A 15,332-nucleotide genomic window follows, 5' to 3' on the forward strand; every position below is an offset into this window, starting at 1 on the left:
GTTCATTGATTTGATCGGTCCGGTTCTTTGTCTGTTCCTGAATAGGAGGTTTATTTGTGTTAAGTTCTATTAACCGGTCTAATTTTATCTAACAATTTCTCCCTTTTTGATTATTTTATTTAAAATTATCAAAATCATGTAAGATTGCAAATGTAGACCGATTTTGTGAGTTTTATTTGGCCGGATTTTTGGAAACTGACTTGGGAGGATTTTTCGAAAAATTTTGGAAAATTTTAAGAAAAATTTTGAAAAATTCTATCTTTTATCTTATCAGTAAGCATATGAGTGCAATCAATGAAAGTTTTTTATATAAGGACCTAGATGTCCATATGAATTAACTCGAACGCTTAGTAGCTTGGAATATGACTATTAAAAAGTAATGTCTCTGTTTTGAAATTGGACAATCACTACAATGAAAATTCTCATTCTTATCAAATTTAAAACAATATAAGAACAATACATGTATGGAAGATTTTGTTCTCTAAATCAGTTTCTAATAGATACAAGTTTTGAAAAAAAATCTCTAACTCTCTATAATTGTTTTGTCTCTAACATCCTGCAATAAATAATTCATAAAAAAAAATTGACAACTAATATTGTTTATTGTCGCAAAAAAAAATAAATATGAAATTTCACTATTTTATAAATTTAAAATTTTGAATACATTTCAATTATTATATAATTTAAAGAATGAAAAAATTTGTAATGTAATAAAATCAAACAAATCTTATTTGAAATTAATAAATCTATTAATTTATATTTATGATTGGAACCCTAAACCGAATCGGTTACCAATCGATTAGGTGTCATGTCTAGTAGGAAATACCGAAGTAGGCATATAAAACTCTTTTTTTTTAAATTCCAAAATAAATTTTAGAAAAAACAAAAATTACAAGAATAACCATTTCTATAAATACATACTCATCTTCTTCAATAGAATCACACACAACACATTTTATAAAATTTCTTTCCTTGGAACAAACATGGATCCCATTACTAAATTGTTATATGCCTCTCTAATCTCCATCCTCTTTGTAACCATCATTTTAAACTTTCTCTCATCTCATAAACGATTAAAGAGAAACCTTCCTCCTAGTCCATCGCCCACTTTTCCGATTATCGGACATCTTCATCTCCTAAGCGACCTTCCTCATCGGACCTTTCAAGAGCTCTCACAAAAACTAGGCCCTGTCTTCTCCCTTCAACTGGGAAACCGGCTTGCAGTGATCGTATCTTCCCCGTCCGCTGTGGAAGAATGCTTCACCAAGAACGACATCATTCTAGCCAACCGGCCAAATTTCATTGCTGGAAAGTTCGTTGGCTACAATTACACCTCCGTGAGTGAAGCACCTTACGGGGACCATTGGCGAAACCTCCGTCGTCTAATAACGGTCGAGATTTTATCCACCACCCGTCTCAACTCTTCCTTATCCATTCGACAAGACCAAGTCAAACATCTACTTAGAGACCTTTATCAAGTGTCTTCTTCCACTTTTGCAGCTGTCAGTATGAGGTACGTACGGATTGTTTCTAATAAATTCAATTACGACTTTTTATCTAGATCCCAATCCACACATTAAACCAGAACTGTTTCAAATATATACAGATCCAACATTGAATGAATTTGTACTTTCTTTTCTTACATTAAAATACTTTGTATTAATTAACAATAATTAAACCAAAGTTTTGTTTCTAAGATAATGATTTATCCATCGTTCTATTAATATACAAAATATCTTATAACTTTCAAAAATAATAGTTGGTTGCGAATTCTTACTAAAGGTATCATTTCGATTTAGGAAACCAACAAATTGGTCGAGAATCTCGTTACCCTTTGTGAACATTAACTCTTACATTTTTATTTGATTTCTCTCCATTTGTCCCTATGCTTATAACTATTATCCGTTTTATAATATCGTTACATTGCATTTGCTATATATTTACAAAAAAATATAAATTATTTCATTTTAATTATTTAATTTGGGCTTTAATCAGTTTTATCTTGTGTTGATATGTTTGCTAAATCATTATTAAGGTCACGGTTATCAGGGCTATCATTTAATATTATAATGTGCATGATTTCCGGAATAAAATGCTTCAACCAAAGAGAACTATCGGATTTGGAGGAGGCTAAGGAATCAGTAAACATTGTAGAAGAGATTTTCAAGTTAGGTGGTGTATCACATCTTGCAGATTTTTTTACCAATTTTAAGGTTATTTGATTATAAGAATTATGAAAAGAATTTTTCTGCCCTTCTAAATAAGATGGATATCTTTCTCCAACGCCTCATAGATCAACGTGGATTATCTAACGACAATAACTCGATGATTGACGACTTGTTTGTTTTACAAAAAAAACAACCAGACTACTATACTAATGATATCATCAAGGGGCTATTACTAGTAAGTGACCTAGCTAGCTAATAATCCATCATGAGTTCATCATCTTCTTCTTTTTCAGTTTCACTTTTAAACAAATTTTTACATGTAGATTATGATACTTGCTGGGACGGATACGTCCTCGATAACATTGGAATGGGCATTGTCACTATTAGTAAATCACCCTGAGGTATTAAAGAAGGTGACAGCCGAGATAGAAGCCCAAATTGGCCAAGATCGCCTATTGGATGAATCCGATCTTGCTAAACTCCCTTATCTCCGTGGAGTGATTTCCGAGACCCTTCGGATGTTCCCAGCGGGACCACTCCTTGTCCCCCGCATGCCGTCTGAGGATTGCAAGATTGCTGGATTTGACGTGCCTCATGGAACAGTGTTATTAGTAAATGCATGGGCCATTCATAGAGATCCTAATGTTTGGGAAGAAGCGGAAAGGTTTAAGCCTGAGAGATTTGAAGATGGAGAAGCTGAAAAAGGATACAAGTTAATACCATTCGGGATGGGTCGAAGGGCTTGTCCTGGAGTAGCCCTAGCTCATCGAATTATGGGATTAGCATTGGGCTCCTTGATCCAAAGCTTTCATTGGAAGAGACTAAGTGAGAATGAATTGGTTGATTTAAGTGAGGGGAAGGGTTTCTCCATGCCTAAAGCTCAACCACTAGAAGTTATGTGCAAAGCTCGTGATATCTTGAACAAGCATCTATAATCATTTTAATTCATTTTTATCGTGTACTAGCATCTATAATGGCTTATCTTCATTTGTACGTATACTAGCTCTTTGATTTTCTATTCGTTGAAGAAGGCTAAATATATATATATATATATATATATATATATATATATATATATATATATATATATATATATATATATATATATATATTATATTCAGAATTTTATTGTATAAGATTATGTTTCTACAACTATATTTTCACCCCACCTTTTAAAATAAATACAACTTATATAAATACAGGTTCAATACCATCCGTAAATATTTTGAGTTTAAGCGGGGTCATGGTTGTGAGTGTCTAGGTAAATCCATAATTTGGATTTACCCAAACCAAAAATATTAAGTTGGGTAAGTTAATTTGAATTGGGTTGGGTTACCCAAATTACCCAAATTATATATATTTAATTAATTCTCTATTATTAATCAAATATAAACTAATCATCTTTCAACTTCAAATCGAACATGTTTTTGACATGTTTAATATATTTTTCACACGTTTTAAACACTTTTAACACGTTTTTGATATTTTTAATACATTTTCACACTTATAACACGTTTTCACATGTTTAACACGTTTTCACTTTTTTGGCACGTTTAACACTTTTTTGATATGTTTAACACGTTTTTACGTTTAACATGTTTTTGACAGGTTTAATACGTTTAACACGTTTTTAACAAGTTTAACACGTTTTTCATGTTTTTGGCAATGTTTAATATGTTTTTACCATGTTTAACACGTTTTTGACAAGTCTAATAAGGTTTTCACGTTTTTGGCACGTTTAACACGTTTTTGACATTACAACATGTTTAACACGTTATTGATATGTTTAATACGTTTACCACGTTTTCACACATTTTTTACACGTTTAACATATTTTTCACATTTTTGACATGTTTAACACTTTTAACATATTTTTTACGTTTTTGACATGTTTAACACGTTTTTGACATGTTTAACACATTTTTCACACGTTTACACGTTTAACATATTTTTGGCACGTTTAACACGTTTTTAACATGTTGAACATGTTTAACACGTTTTGGCTAATTTAACACATTTTTAGCACATTTAACACGTTTTGGCACGTTTTTCACGTTTTTGACACGTTTAACACATTTTTGACATTTTTGCACATTTAACATAGTTTTGACATGTTTAACATAGTTTTTGCACGTTAACATGTTTTGACAAGTTTTTACACGTTTAACACGTTTTTGGCATTTTTAACAGGTTTTTTCACATTTTTGTCACGTTTAACATATTTTTCACGTTTTGGCACATTAAATGTGTGAAAAATGTATTAAACATGTCGAGAATGTGAGAAACGTGTTAAACGTATCAAAATGTGCCAAAATGTGAAAAACGTGTCAAAATGTGTTAAACATGTCAAAATGTGTTAAATGTGTCAAAACATGAAAAATGTGTGGAAAATGTGATAAAAATGTTAAAAACGTGAAAAAATGTTAAACGTATCAAAATGTGTTAAACGTGTCAAAAACGTGAAAAATGTGTCAAAATGTGTTAAATATGTTATAATCGTAAAAAACTTGTCAAACGTGTCTAAAACGTGTTTTAAATGGGTTAAACATGCCAAAAATATGAAAAACATGTTCAACGTGTCAAAATGTGTTAAACGTGTCAAAACATGTAAAACATTCAAAAACATATTAAACGTGTGAAAAACGTGAGAAACATGTTAAACGTATCAAAAACGTGTTAAACATGTCAAAATATGCTAAAAACGTAAAAAATGTGGAAAATGTGAAAAACGTGTTAAACATGTTAAAAATGTGTTAATCATGTCAAAAACATTTTAAACGGATAAAAATGTGTTAAATGAGTCAAATACATGTTAAATGAAAAAATAAAAAAAATAATTTGGATTACCCAACCCATATCCAATCCAACCCATACCCAACACATATTAGTAAATAATATGGATTGAGTTATGGGTTGGGTAAATTTAATTTGGGTTGAATATGGGTTGGGTAATACGGGTTGGGTTTACCCGTTTGCTCACCCCTATGAGGGTCAATGCTAGTTCTCTTTTAATTCCTAAAAAAAAAAAAAATTCTAATTTATATAAAAAAAAAATTATTCTTGATAAACTCAAAATTTTCCAAAATCATTTTATAAGTTCAAACTGTCTCGTCATTTTAAAACAAAAAAAAGTTCAAAGTTAAATTAGCTTAAGAGCATAAAACTAATTTACATGAGTAGTTATTGTACTTTAGCATGTGTAATATTTCTTATGTTATTTTGAATTGGAATTACAAAGTAGATATTTTTTTATTTTAGTTTGCATCTTTTGCATCTTGATTTTTAAGTGGTTGTAGTTGTAAGACACTTTTTTTTTTGTTGGGTACGTAAGACAATAGTGGTAGTGTTTGATCAAAGTTCAATTTGAAGATATTTGTTTTTGGTATCTTGCAAACTTGATTTTAAATGGTTGTGGTTTTAAGAGATATTTAAATGTTTGGTTTGGTAGAAAAAATGTGGTAATGTTGGATAAAGGGGATAATGATTTATATTCATGAGGCATCCTTATCAATATTTTTACCCATTTTTGGTTATTTGTTTGTGAGATATAGGATTAACTACTCCACTGTAAAATGCTGAAGTTAGCGATTTCTTAGACCCAATTTTAATTCATTTAAGAAACACAAAATTGTGGGATGGAGAGGAATAAAGAAAAGAAAAAGAGAATTGTTTTTTTACTCTAAACTAAAAAAGAAAAAGGTTAAAATCAAGAATTTATTTAAAACTGATAATAAGTTATAAACTTGTAAAAAGAAAATTTTATTTGAAATATTGAAAGTTTAATTTAAAAATTATTAATTATATATTATAAAGCCAAGTTGACCCTTTTCAAAAAGAATTTTGATAGTTGATAGTCGTGATACATAATTCGTATTTTTTTTAGTCTCGAGATACGGAAAATCAAATTAATAGGCATGACTAGAGTATATTTAAAAACGTCGATTTATACTACTTTTGACTTCTTCTTTTTACCGTCATCACTTAATTTACTTCTCGAGAAATTATGAAACAATATTTTTTTTACGTGTTCAACACATTTTAGATATTATGTTTTTTGTTCTGTACAGGTTTACACATGAAAAATGGCATTGACGTTATGTCTAATGTGTCCATTAACGCATGATTTCTATTTTACATTAAGGGCAAATTACCTTGGTGGCCCTCTAATTACTTCAATCGCTCATGACTTTTAGCCCTTAAATTATTTTTTAAAACAGATCGCTCCTTCAACTTTTAAAAAGGTCATTAATATTTTTCCGTTAACCTTTTGGTTAAACATAACGGTTTAACCTTAAAATATTTTTTTTATATATATATTTTATCTTATTTTTTTTATATTTATATATATATATATATATATATATATATATATATATATATATATATATATATATATATATATATATATATATATATATATATATATATATATATATATATATGCAATTATTAAATCGCTTATATATATAATATTATATATATATATATATATAATATATCTTATGTTTGGTACAAGGTATAAGACTGTTAGTATATGATAATTGTATATATAGTAAATTATTGTGTGTTTTGTTAGTTAATACATATATGTACAATAATATTTAGATATAAATTGTACCTTAAATGGGGTATAATATAATACTTATTCTAACTTGTTACAAGGATGTATAAACTTTTATAAATTTTAATATTCCTCATTTACCCTTTGATTTTATAAAATTATTAAAATTATAATTTCTTTATTATAATTTAAAATATAATAATAATAAATTATAATTATATATTTAATTGGGTTTAATTTTATAATTTAAATAATAATAATAAATACTTACTTATTTTTATTTGATTTTTAAATTTAAATTTATATATATATATATATATATATTATTTCTATAAACAAAAATTATATTATAAAAAATTTAAATGTGACAATTTTATATCTGATTAAATATAATAATTATTTAAAAAAAATAATGTTAATAAATACAGTTATATATAAGGATGACAATTTGAAATCATCCCGAAAAAACTGAAACAAATTGTCCCGTTTGAGCCGGTTTTTTTCCGAAACCGAACGGGGATGGGGCAGGGATGGTATTTATGTCCCCCGTCCCGCCCCGCCCCGATCTCACCCTGTTTCTTCCCCGAATACTATAAATATAATTAAATATATTAAATCACCAATATATTTATCTATTTTTTATATTTTATAAGAGTAATAAGTTTATTTCTTTATAATAATATAAAATTTTAATATATTATAATATATATTATATTAAAAAATCCGTTTATATAATTTTATTATTTTAAAAAATATATATTTTATTAACTGTGCCCCGCGGGATTCCCTAAAACCGAACAAAACTGAATGGGGGCGGGGATGGTATTAAAAAACTCCCCAAAATAAAAACGGGGCGGAGATTGTAAATAAATTCTCCGTCCCGAACCGCCCCATTGCCATCCCTACTTATATATATAATTAATTTATAAAATAAAATTTTATTACATTATTAATAAATAATAATATTTATAATTAATTATATAAATTAGTGATATTATTATTATTATTAATTAATAAAACTTATATATATAAATTATTTTTAAAATTAATTTTTAATTATACATTTCTAATTTAAAATATGATTTTATTAAATACAAATGTTAGAAACTAATATATATTTTTTGTTGTCTATTTTATTAGTGATTGTGGTGTATTTTTAATTAAATTAATTATTAAAATATTTATATAATTATATAAGTTAAATTATAATGAATTATATATAAAATAACATAAATATATGTATTATTTATTTTAAAAATACATTTACATTATAATTATTATTTTTGTATAATTAATAGTACAAAATACTGATAAATATTAAAATAATAATTAAAAATAATTTATATAAATATAAAGGCAAAATAGTCTTTTACACTTATTACTACTTTCTTTTACCACCAATCAAACACAAAAATAATAAAATTTATATAATTTATACCTATTTTATATTCCAAACCAAACACTAAAAACCTATATAATTTATACCTTATAATATATCTTTACAATTTATACCCTTTACCATTTATACCTATATAATTAATATTGCCTACCAAACATAGCCATAATATATATATATATATATATATATATATATATATATATATATATATATATATATATATATATATATATTTGTATAATATATATTTTTAAAAATAATTTAAAAGTTAAAAGTAGTGATGACCTCTCAACTACTCAACTATTTTAACTCTCAAATTAATTTAATATAAATTAATGATTAAATATAATATATATAAATTATATATATATATATATATTATAAATTATTTTAAACTTTATTTTATATAGATATAGATAAAAATAAATAATATATATATTTTATCTATATATTATATAAAAGATTTAATATTTTTATAAATATAAAAAATAATAATAATAATATAAATATATATAATATTAAATTATATATAAACGATTTAATAATTATACATATAAATATAAAAACATGATTAAATATAATATATAAAAAATAATATTTTAAACTTAAACAGTTAGGTTTAACTAAAAAGTTAAAGGAAGCGTCGTTGGTGACCTTTCTAAAAGTTGAAGGGACGATTTGTTTTAAATATTAATTTAAAGGTTAAAAGTTTGCGATCAGAGTAACTAAAGGGCCGCCCAGATAATTTGTCCTTTATTTATTTATCTAATCATAGAGATGTGTCTAAAGATAAATTAAGACGTAAACATATGTCTAGTTTGTATCATTCTATTTCTAAAGTATGTCTCCATATTATGAGTTATAAATCTAAAAGTAAATAATAAATTTGCTACTATCGGATGATTAGCAAAGGCTCGAGAAACAAAAATACCTACAAAAGGAAATTTAATGTTAGTTTAAAAGGAAAATAAAATCCAAATAAACTCTATTCGAGTTTATTATTTATATATATTTTGTTTTTTTAGAAATGATTTTTTTTTTTTGTTATATATTGTTTTTAATTTTTAATGTAAACAAAGTAAATAAAAAGAAATAGAAATTAAAATAAAGAACCAAACAATTCCTAGGAAACAATATATATTTTTTGGTGTTTGTTGAAAATATTATATTTAAGTGTTTTATATTTTTTAAAATTTTTTAGATTTAGTTAGAGCATTTTAAATTTTAAAGAAAAAGAGAAACCAAACTGGGCTTCAGAGGAAATGTGCGCCGGTTGACAATTGGGTGGTTCGGGCCACGGTCTGGCTGGATCTTGCAGATTGGGGCTGGATGAAGGGCCTTAATTTGGACTGCTCCTCTTTTCTTTTCTTTTCTTTTTTTTAAGTCCAGAGTTAATACTTTAATCTATAACCTTGAGTATATGAGTTTATGTTCTTTAAAATTATTAATGAACTAAAAATACATGTCATAGTTAATCTAAGGTTTTAGTTTGTAAAATTCAAAAATTAAGGTTTTTGTTCTTCAATTTGATTTATGATTTTTTGTTGAAATTTAAATAAATATTCTATGATCTTTTTAAATGGTTATTTTAAAATTTTTACAAAAAAAAATCGATTTAGGTTCATTTCAAGAAAAACAACTTAAATTGAAAGGAAGAACAAAAACTCTAATTTTTTGAATTCAAATTAATGATAATATTATTCATTATTTAAATTGTATTAATTTATTTATACAAATAATTACTAAAGTGATCATGTTGGTTGAAATTGATTGAAGAAAAATTTGAATGGTAAAATTGTGTAATTCATGTGATCTCCATTTGAGTTACGATCATTTTTTTTTTTGCGTTTTCATCAACAAGAGAGAAACTTATTGACGTACTCATCAAATTAGAAGAACCATTTCATCTAAGAAAATCCTAAGAAAATGCAAGATTAAAGAACAATTACATCTAAAGAAAATAAAAAGAAATAAAAGATTAAGAATTAATGTGCGTTTCTGCACTCAAATTTAATTTCTCACCATTTAAATTATGATCTAATTCGAATAATTTTAACAACTAAAACCTTGAATTAACTATTTAATCATAATAAGTTAAAAGAATTTAGCTTTGGGAAGAGCTATGAATGAAGGAGAGGAGAGGAGAGGAGAGGAGAGGAGAGGAGAGGAGACGTCGAAAATCGCAAAATGAAGGATATTAAAATTGTTGATGGGGACAAAAGAGAGAGCTTATAAGTAGAGATCTAATTCGAGGTTTGGGTTGGAATCTCTCCACACCATCGTTAAGGTCGCATCTCGAAGGATGTATCAAAGCCGAAAGGAGGGATCCACTTTGGGTTCCTAGTTTTTCCTCACGCAACATTTCTCGGTCATAGACCGGTATAATCGGTCTAAAAGTAGTTTATAGAAGTACAAAATTCTGATCAGGTACTCCTTCACGTAATCCCGGGTGATATATCTTTTTGGTTTCCGGTAATTATTAGGGTAGAGCTTAGGTATAGGGTAAAACTTAAGTACCTGTTGGGGTGATGGACTCCATGAGGTGGAGTATTGTGAGTGTGGAATGTTATGAATAAAAATTATAAATAGCTAGAATTTTTTTATAAATCAAAATTCACAAGGTCCCCAATAGAGTCGCCATGAAAGTTGTAACCCTCGGGAATAGGCTCCTCATCGGTAGCTTAGCACGTGTCGTGAATGGCGTATGTCAATATAGGGGAATACATCACGGGTTGACTCGAGATTCGATGTTTTTCAACCTTATTTTGGGTGCAAGGTTTTTATTAAAAGAAACATCATTTTAAAAGATTTTAGAATAATGCCTAGGAGCTTTGGAATTAATTATGTAAAAATAATTTATGTTGTTCAAATTTTAATAATCTGGGGGCCAAATAATAATTTGGCCAAAAACGATTTAAATTAATTAAACATAACTAATTTAAAAAGATTATTTATTTGAAATCAGAATCGCCAAGTAATTTTATGAAAATTAATTAAATGATACGAGTATAAACGTATTTATACTAGAGTTTCTATAAGGGGTTAGGATTTTAGTTACGCTTGGGAAAGGCTTCTGCGCTATGTCCTCCACGTTCGCCTAAGGACAAGTATATTTTCCAAAGATTTAGGCTATTTTAAAGATTTATTTATAATATTTTATTCCATTTTAGTAGTCCATGGATCATAAATAAGGGTAAGTTTAGATTAGGTAAATAATTGTACAAAATTATTAAAAGGGGTATGTGCATGTTGCACTAGTATCAAGTTAACAAAACCTGAAAAAAGTCTAAGGAAGGTATTAAAATTTAAAAATAAATTTAAATTAGGCCTTAGTTGAAAATATTTATTTTGGGGAGACATCCAAGAAATATTTTATTTTTAACCTCTGTAAATTATATAAAACTGAAGTGGAGTTCCCAAAATTATAAAAAAATAATTTTGGGTTTTGAAAAATGGAACCAAATTGGCCTTTGGATTAGAATCTTAGGGCTAGAGATGGCAATGGGGCGGTTCAGGGCGGGGATGCATTTACCATCCCCACGTCGTTTTAATTTCAGGTATTTTTTTAATATCATCCTCGCCCCGTTTAGTTTTTTTCGGTTTCAGGAAATCCCGCGGGGCACCGTTAATAATTTTGTTTAAAAAATAAATAAAATTTATACAATAAAATTATATAAACAAATTTTTTAATATAATAAAAATATTATAATATATTAAAATTTTATATTATTATAAAGAAATAACCTTACCACTCTTATAAAATATAGTGAATAAATAAATATATTGGTGATTTAATATATTCAATTATGTTTATGGTGTTCGGGGCAGAATCGGGGTGAAATCGGGGCGGGTTAGGACGGGGGACACAAATACCATCCTCGCCACATCCCCATTCGATTTCGAGGGAAAACTGTCTCAAACGGGGCAATTCGGTTCGGTTTTTGCGGGGTGGTTTCAAATTGTCATCCTTACTTAGGGTTTGGGGTCAGTTTAGATCGATTTGGGCTCGGGAAGCTCGGTCCCGGACACGGGGTATTGGGTTAGGGTCATAGGTCTTAGGTTAAGGTTCTAGATCTTGGGTTAAGAGAATGCTCGTTCCTAGGTCTAAGGTTGGGTTTACTGGTCCTAGGTTAAGTTAAGGTTCGATCCTAGGTCTAGGGTTAGGGTTAGGTTTACCGGTCCTAGTTCAAGTTAGGGCTCGGTCCTAGGGTTAGAAACATCAGTTATAGGTCAAGTTAAGGCTTGGTACTAGGTCTAGGGTTATGGTTAAGGTTAGGTTTATCGGTCCTAAGTCAAGTTAGAGCTCGGTCCTAGGGTTATAAACATCGGTCCTAGGTCAAGTTAGGGCTCTATCCTAGGGTTATAGACATCAGTCCTAGGATAAGTTAGGGCTCAGTCCTAAGTTGAAAACTCGATCGAAATCCTCGGTCCAAGGGTAAAACTATCAGTCTTAAGGCTCGGTCCTTCTTGAAGAATACCGGTCTTGATCCTCGGTCAGAGCTAAAGAACACTGGTACTAATCCTCGGTCAGAGGCTAAGTTTTCTCAATCCCAGGTTTTGACCTGGGTTTGTTTTCTCGGTCTTAGCTAAAGAACATGACCGATGATTAACGGTCATAGACTAAAGCCTTAGGACCGTGTGTTTGTTCTTGTTTTGGTCAAAATTTCATAAGGCTGTAAATTTTTATTAAGATCATGGAATCATAATTTGTAAGCTATAGTTAGTTCATATGATGATGAAAACAAAAGTCGTAACATAAATCACGATTATTGGATCTTTACAAGATCAATTTCAAAACACCATTTATAGGTCAAATTTTTAGATTTTTCAAATTAGGCCATTTCAATGCCTGATTTTTGTTCTATTAGCTATGAAATGATGTTATAGTTACTTGGAAATCATCCTAACAAATTAAAAAACAAGTATAGCAACTAATTGAATAAAAAATCTAGAATAAACTCAAGAACACAAGATTTTAAAAAACCCAGTATTTAATCTTCAATTTAAAAAACGTAGTTTGATCAAATGTGATCAAAACAATGTTACATTTGCTTGGAAATCATCCTAACATATTAACAAACATGTATATCAACTAACTGAATCAAAAAATTTAGATTAAACTCAAGAACATAAGATTTAAAAAAAATCAAGTTTTTAAACTCAAAGTTTGAAATTTTTTATTCAGATTGATTTGATCTGATTCTTTCAACAGAAAGTTCATACATGATATATAGAATGATTATAAATAAAGAAATCACATAATCAATCTCAAGAACAGATCATACCCAATCAAACAAGAAAAAATTGAAAACAAATTCAAATTTTTAGTCACAGGTCATGATACAAATTATATGGAAGTATACCAACAGTTGGAGAATACTCTTAGGATGTGTTGGAAGTTATCCTAAGGCCTGGATCGAGACTTGGATCATCGGAGCAGGTTTTCAAAAAAAAAACAATTCGTCGGAATCTTCAAAGCTCCGATTTAGGTGATGATATTAGGTGATTGTTTGATATTTGTTTGATGATTTGGTTTACAAACCATAGAGAACTATTTATAATGCAGGTAGGCCGGTCGGGGAGGAGTAATTCAAGACGAAATTGACCTTCGGCGAACTTATCCCTAAATATTTATCCTCCCTGTGGCAGCCTAGGGCGTAGGATAAGATCAATAGAGTTGGGGACAAGGTAGGCGACAATAAGGGGAGCACGTAGGATAAAAAACTAGAGGATAAGACCAACTAACAAGGGCGCTGGAGCTTCTAGAAGAAACGTCCCGGTGAATCGCGATTCCGACGAGCATCTCCGTTCCAACAAAGAAGATGACTGAAACAACGTCGTTTCGTTGTACGTCGTTTGCATTTCGTCCGCGGTCAATGACTTTGACTAATGGGGTTAGTCCATCCCGTTAGTTGTTCTGGTGTGGCGGACGCGCACGAACTTAGTTACAACCGGTTGTGTGGCGTGTTCCTAGGCGTTGGATGATGCCTGGGCGTTCATCTGATGGCCCAGATTCCTGCTGCAAAAATTAAAAATAATTTCTGCTACACTAGATTATCAGATTTATTTTTTTTATAAAAAAAGGTTATGTAAAATCAATTTTTAATCATTTTTTACGTTTTTCTTCACAATTTTTTTTCTAGAATCATAATAAAAGTTATGATCATATTTTATTTTTCGGGTAGTTTTGGAAATTTTGGGGTATTTATTTATTTGTTTTAAGTTATAAATTAAACATAATTCATGATTAAATCGCAATTAAGTAAACCTCCTATTTGGTTTATTTTGGGTAAATAAATACAATATTTTAATCTTAAATTATTTTTGAATTTTTAAATAATATTTATAATTATTGTTTATTTATCGCAACAATTAACCCTAATTTGATTTTAATTCTCTTTTGAATTGTTTTGAATATAAAATTTTAAAATATTATTTTAATATTATTAAAATAATAATATTTTTTAAAAATTAAGGTATATCAAATGGTTACCATCATAAAACTAATTTACAATATAATAGTTATTCTACTTTGTGTGTGTAATATTTCTAAGTTTATTTTGAATTGAAATCACAAAGCAGATATTTTAATTTTTTTAATTTTTTTTTCATCTTTTGGAACTTAATTTTAAGTGGCTGTAGTTACAGACTTTTTTTGTATGGTACGACAATTGTGGTCATGTTTGATGAAAGTTTAATTTGAAGATATTTTTATTTTGGTCTTTTTCAACTTAATTTTAAATGGTTGTGGTTTTAATTGATTTTTTTGTTTGGTAGGTGAACTGTGGTAATGCTAGATAAAGGTGATAAGGATAGCTATTCACGAGACATCCTTATCAGTATTTTTACCCATTTGTATTTGTTTGTGAGAGATATGAACTAATTAACTATTATAAAAGGTTGAATATATTGGTTTAAACATGATATAAATATGAGACTAATAAAATAAAAGATAAAGAAAGTATAAATCAAAAAAATTCTATAAATAATACAAGATTTACATGGAAATTCAAAACAGAAAAAACCACAGACAGAAGAGAAAAATTCATTATGGTTAAATTAGAAGATTACAACTTAAAAAAAAATAAATTATGACAAATATTATGAATGCCGTAAATAAAACTCTAACTAAGACCATATATTTATAGGTCACATAATTAGGCTTAGTAGGCCCAATATCAAATCGTTAAGATTTTATATAATA

At 28.2% G+C, this 15,332-nt stretch overlaps 1 pseudogene; it reads left to right on the top strand.

The window, feature by feature from the left end:
* The first annotated feature begins 944 nt into the window (after positions 1-944).
* LOC124915676 lies at positions 945-3,219 on the top strand (annotated as a pseudogene).
* The last annotated feature ends 12,113 nt before the right edge of the window (positions 3,220-15,332 follow it).

This window comes from Impatiens glandulifera, chromosome 9 (genome assembly GCF_907164915.1).
Source record: "Impatiens glandulifera chromosome 9, dImpGla2.1, whole genome shotgun sequence".
Lineage (NCBI taxonomy): Eukaryota > Viridiplantae > Streptophyta > Magnoliopsida > Ericales > Balsaminaceae > Impatiens > Impatiens glandulifera.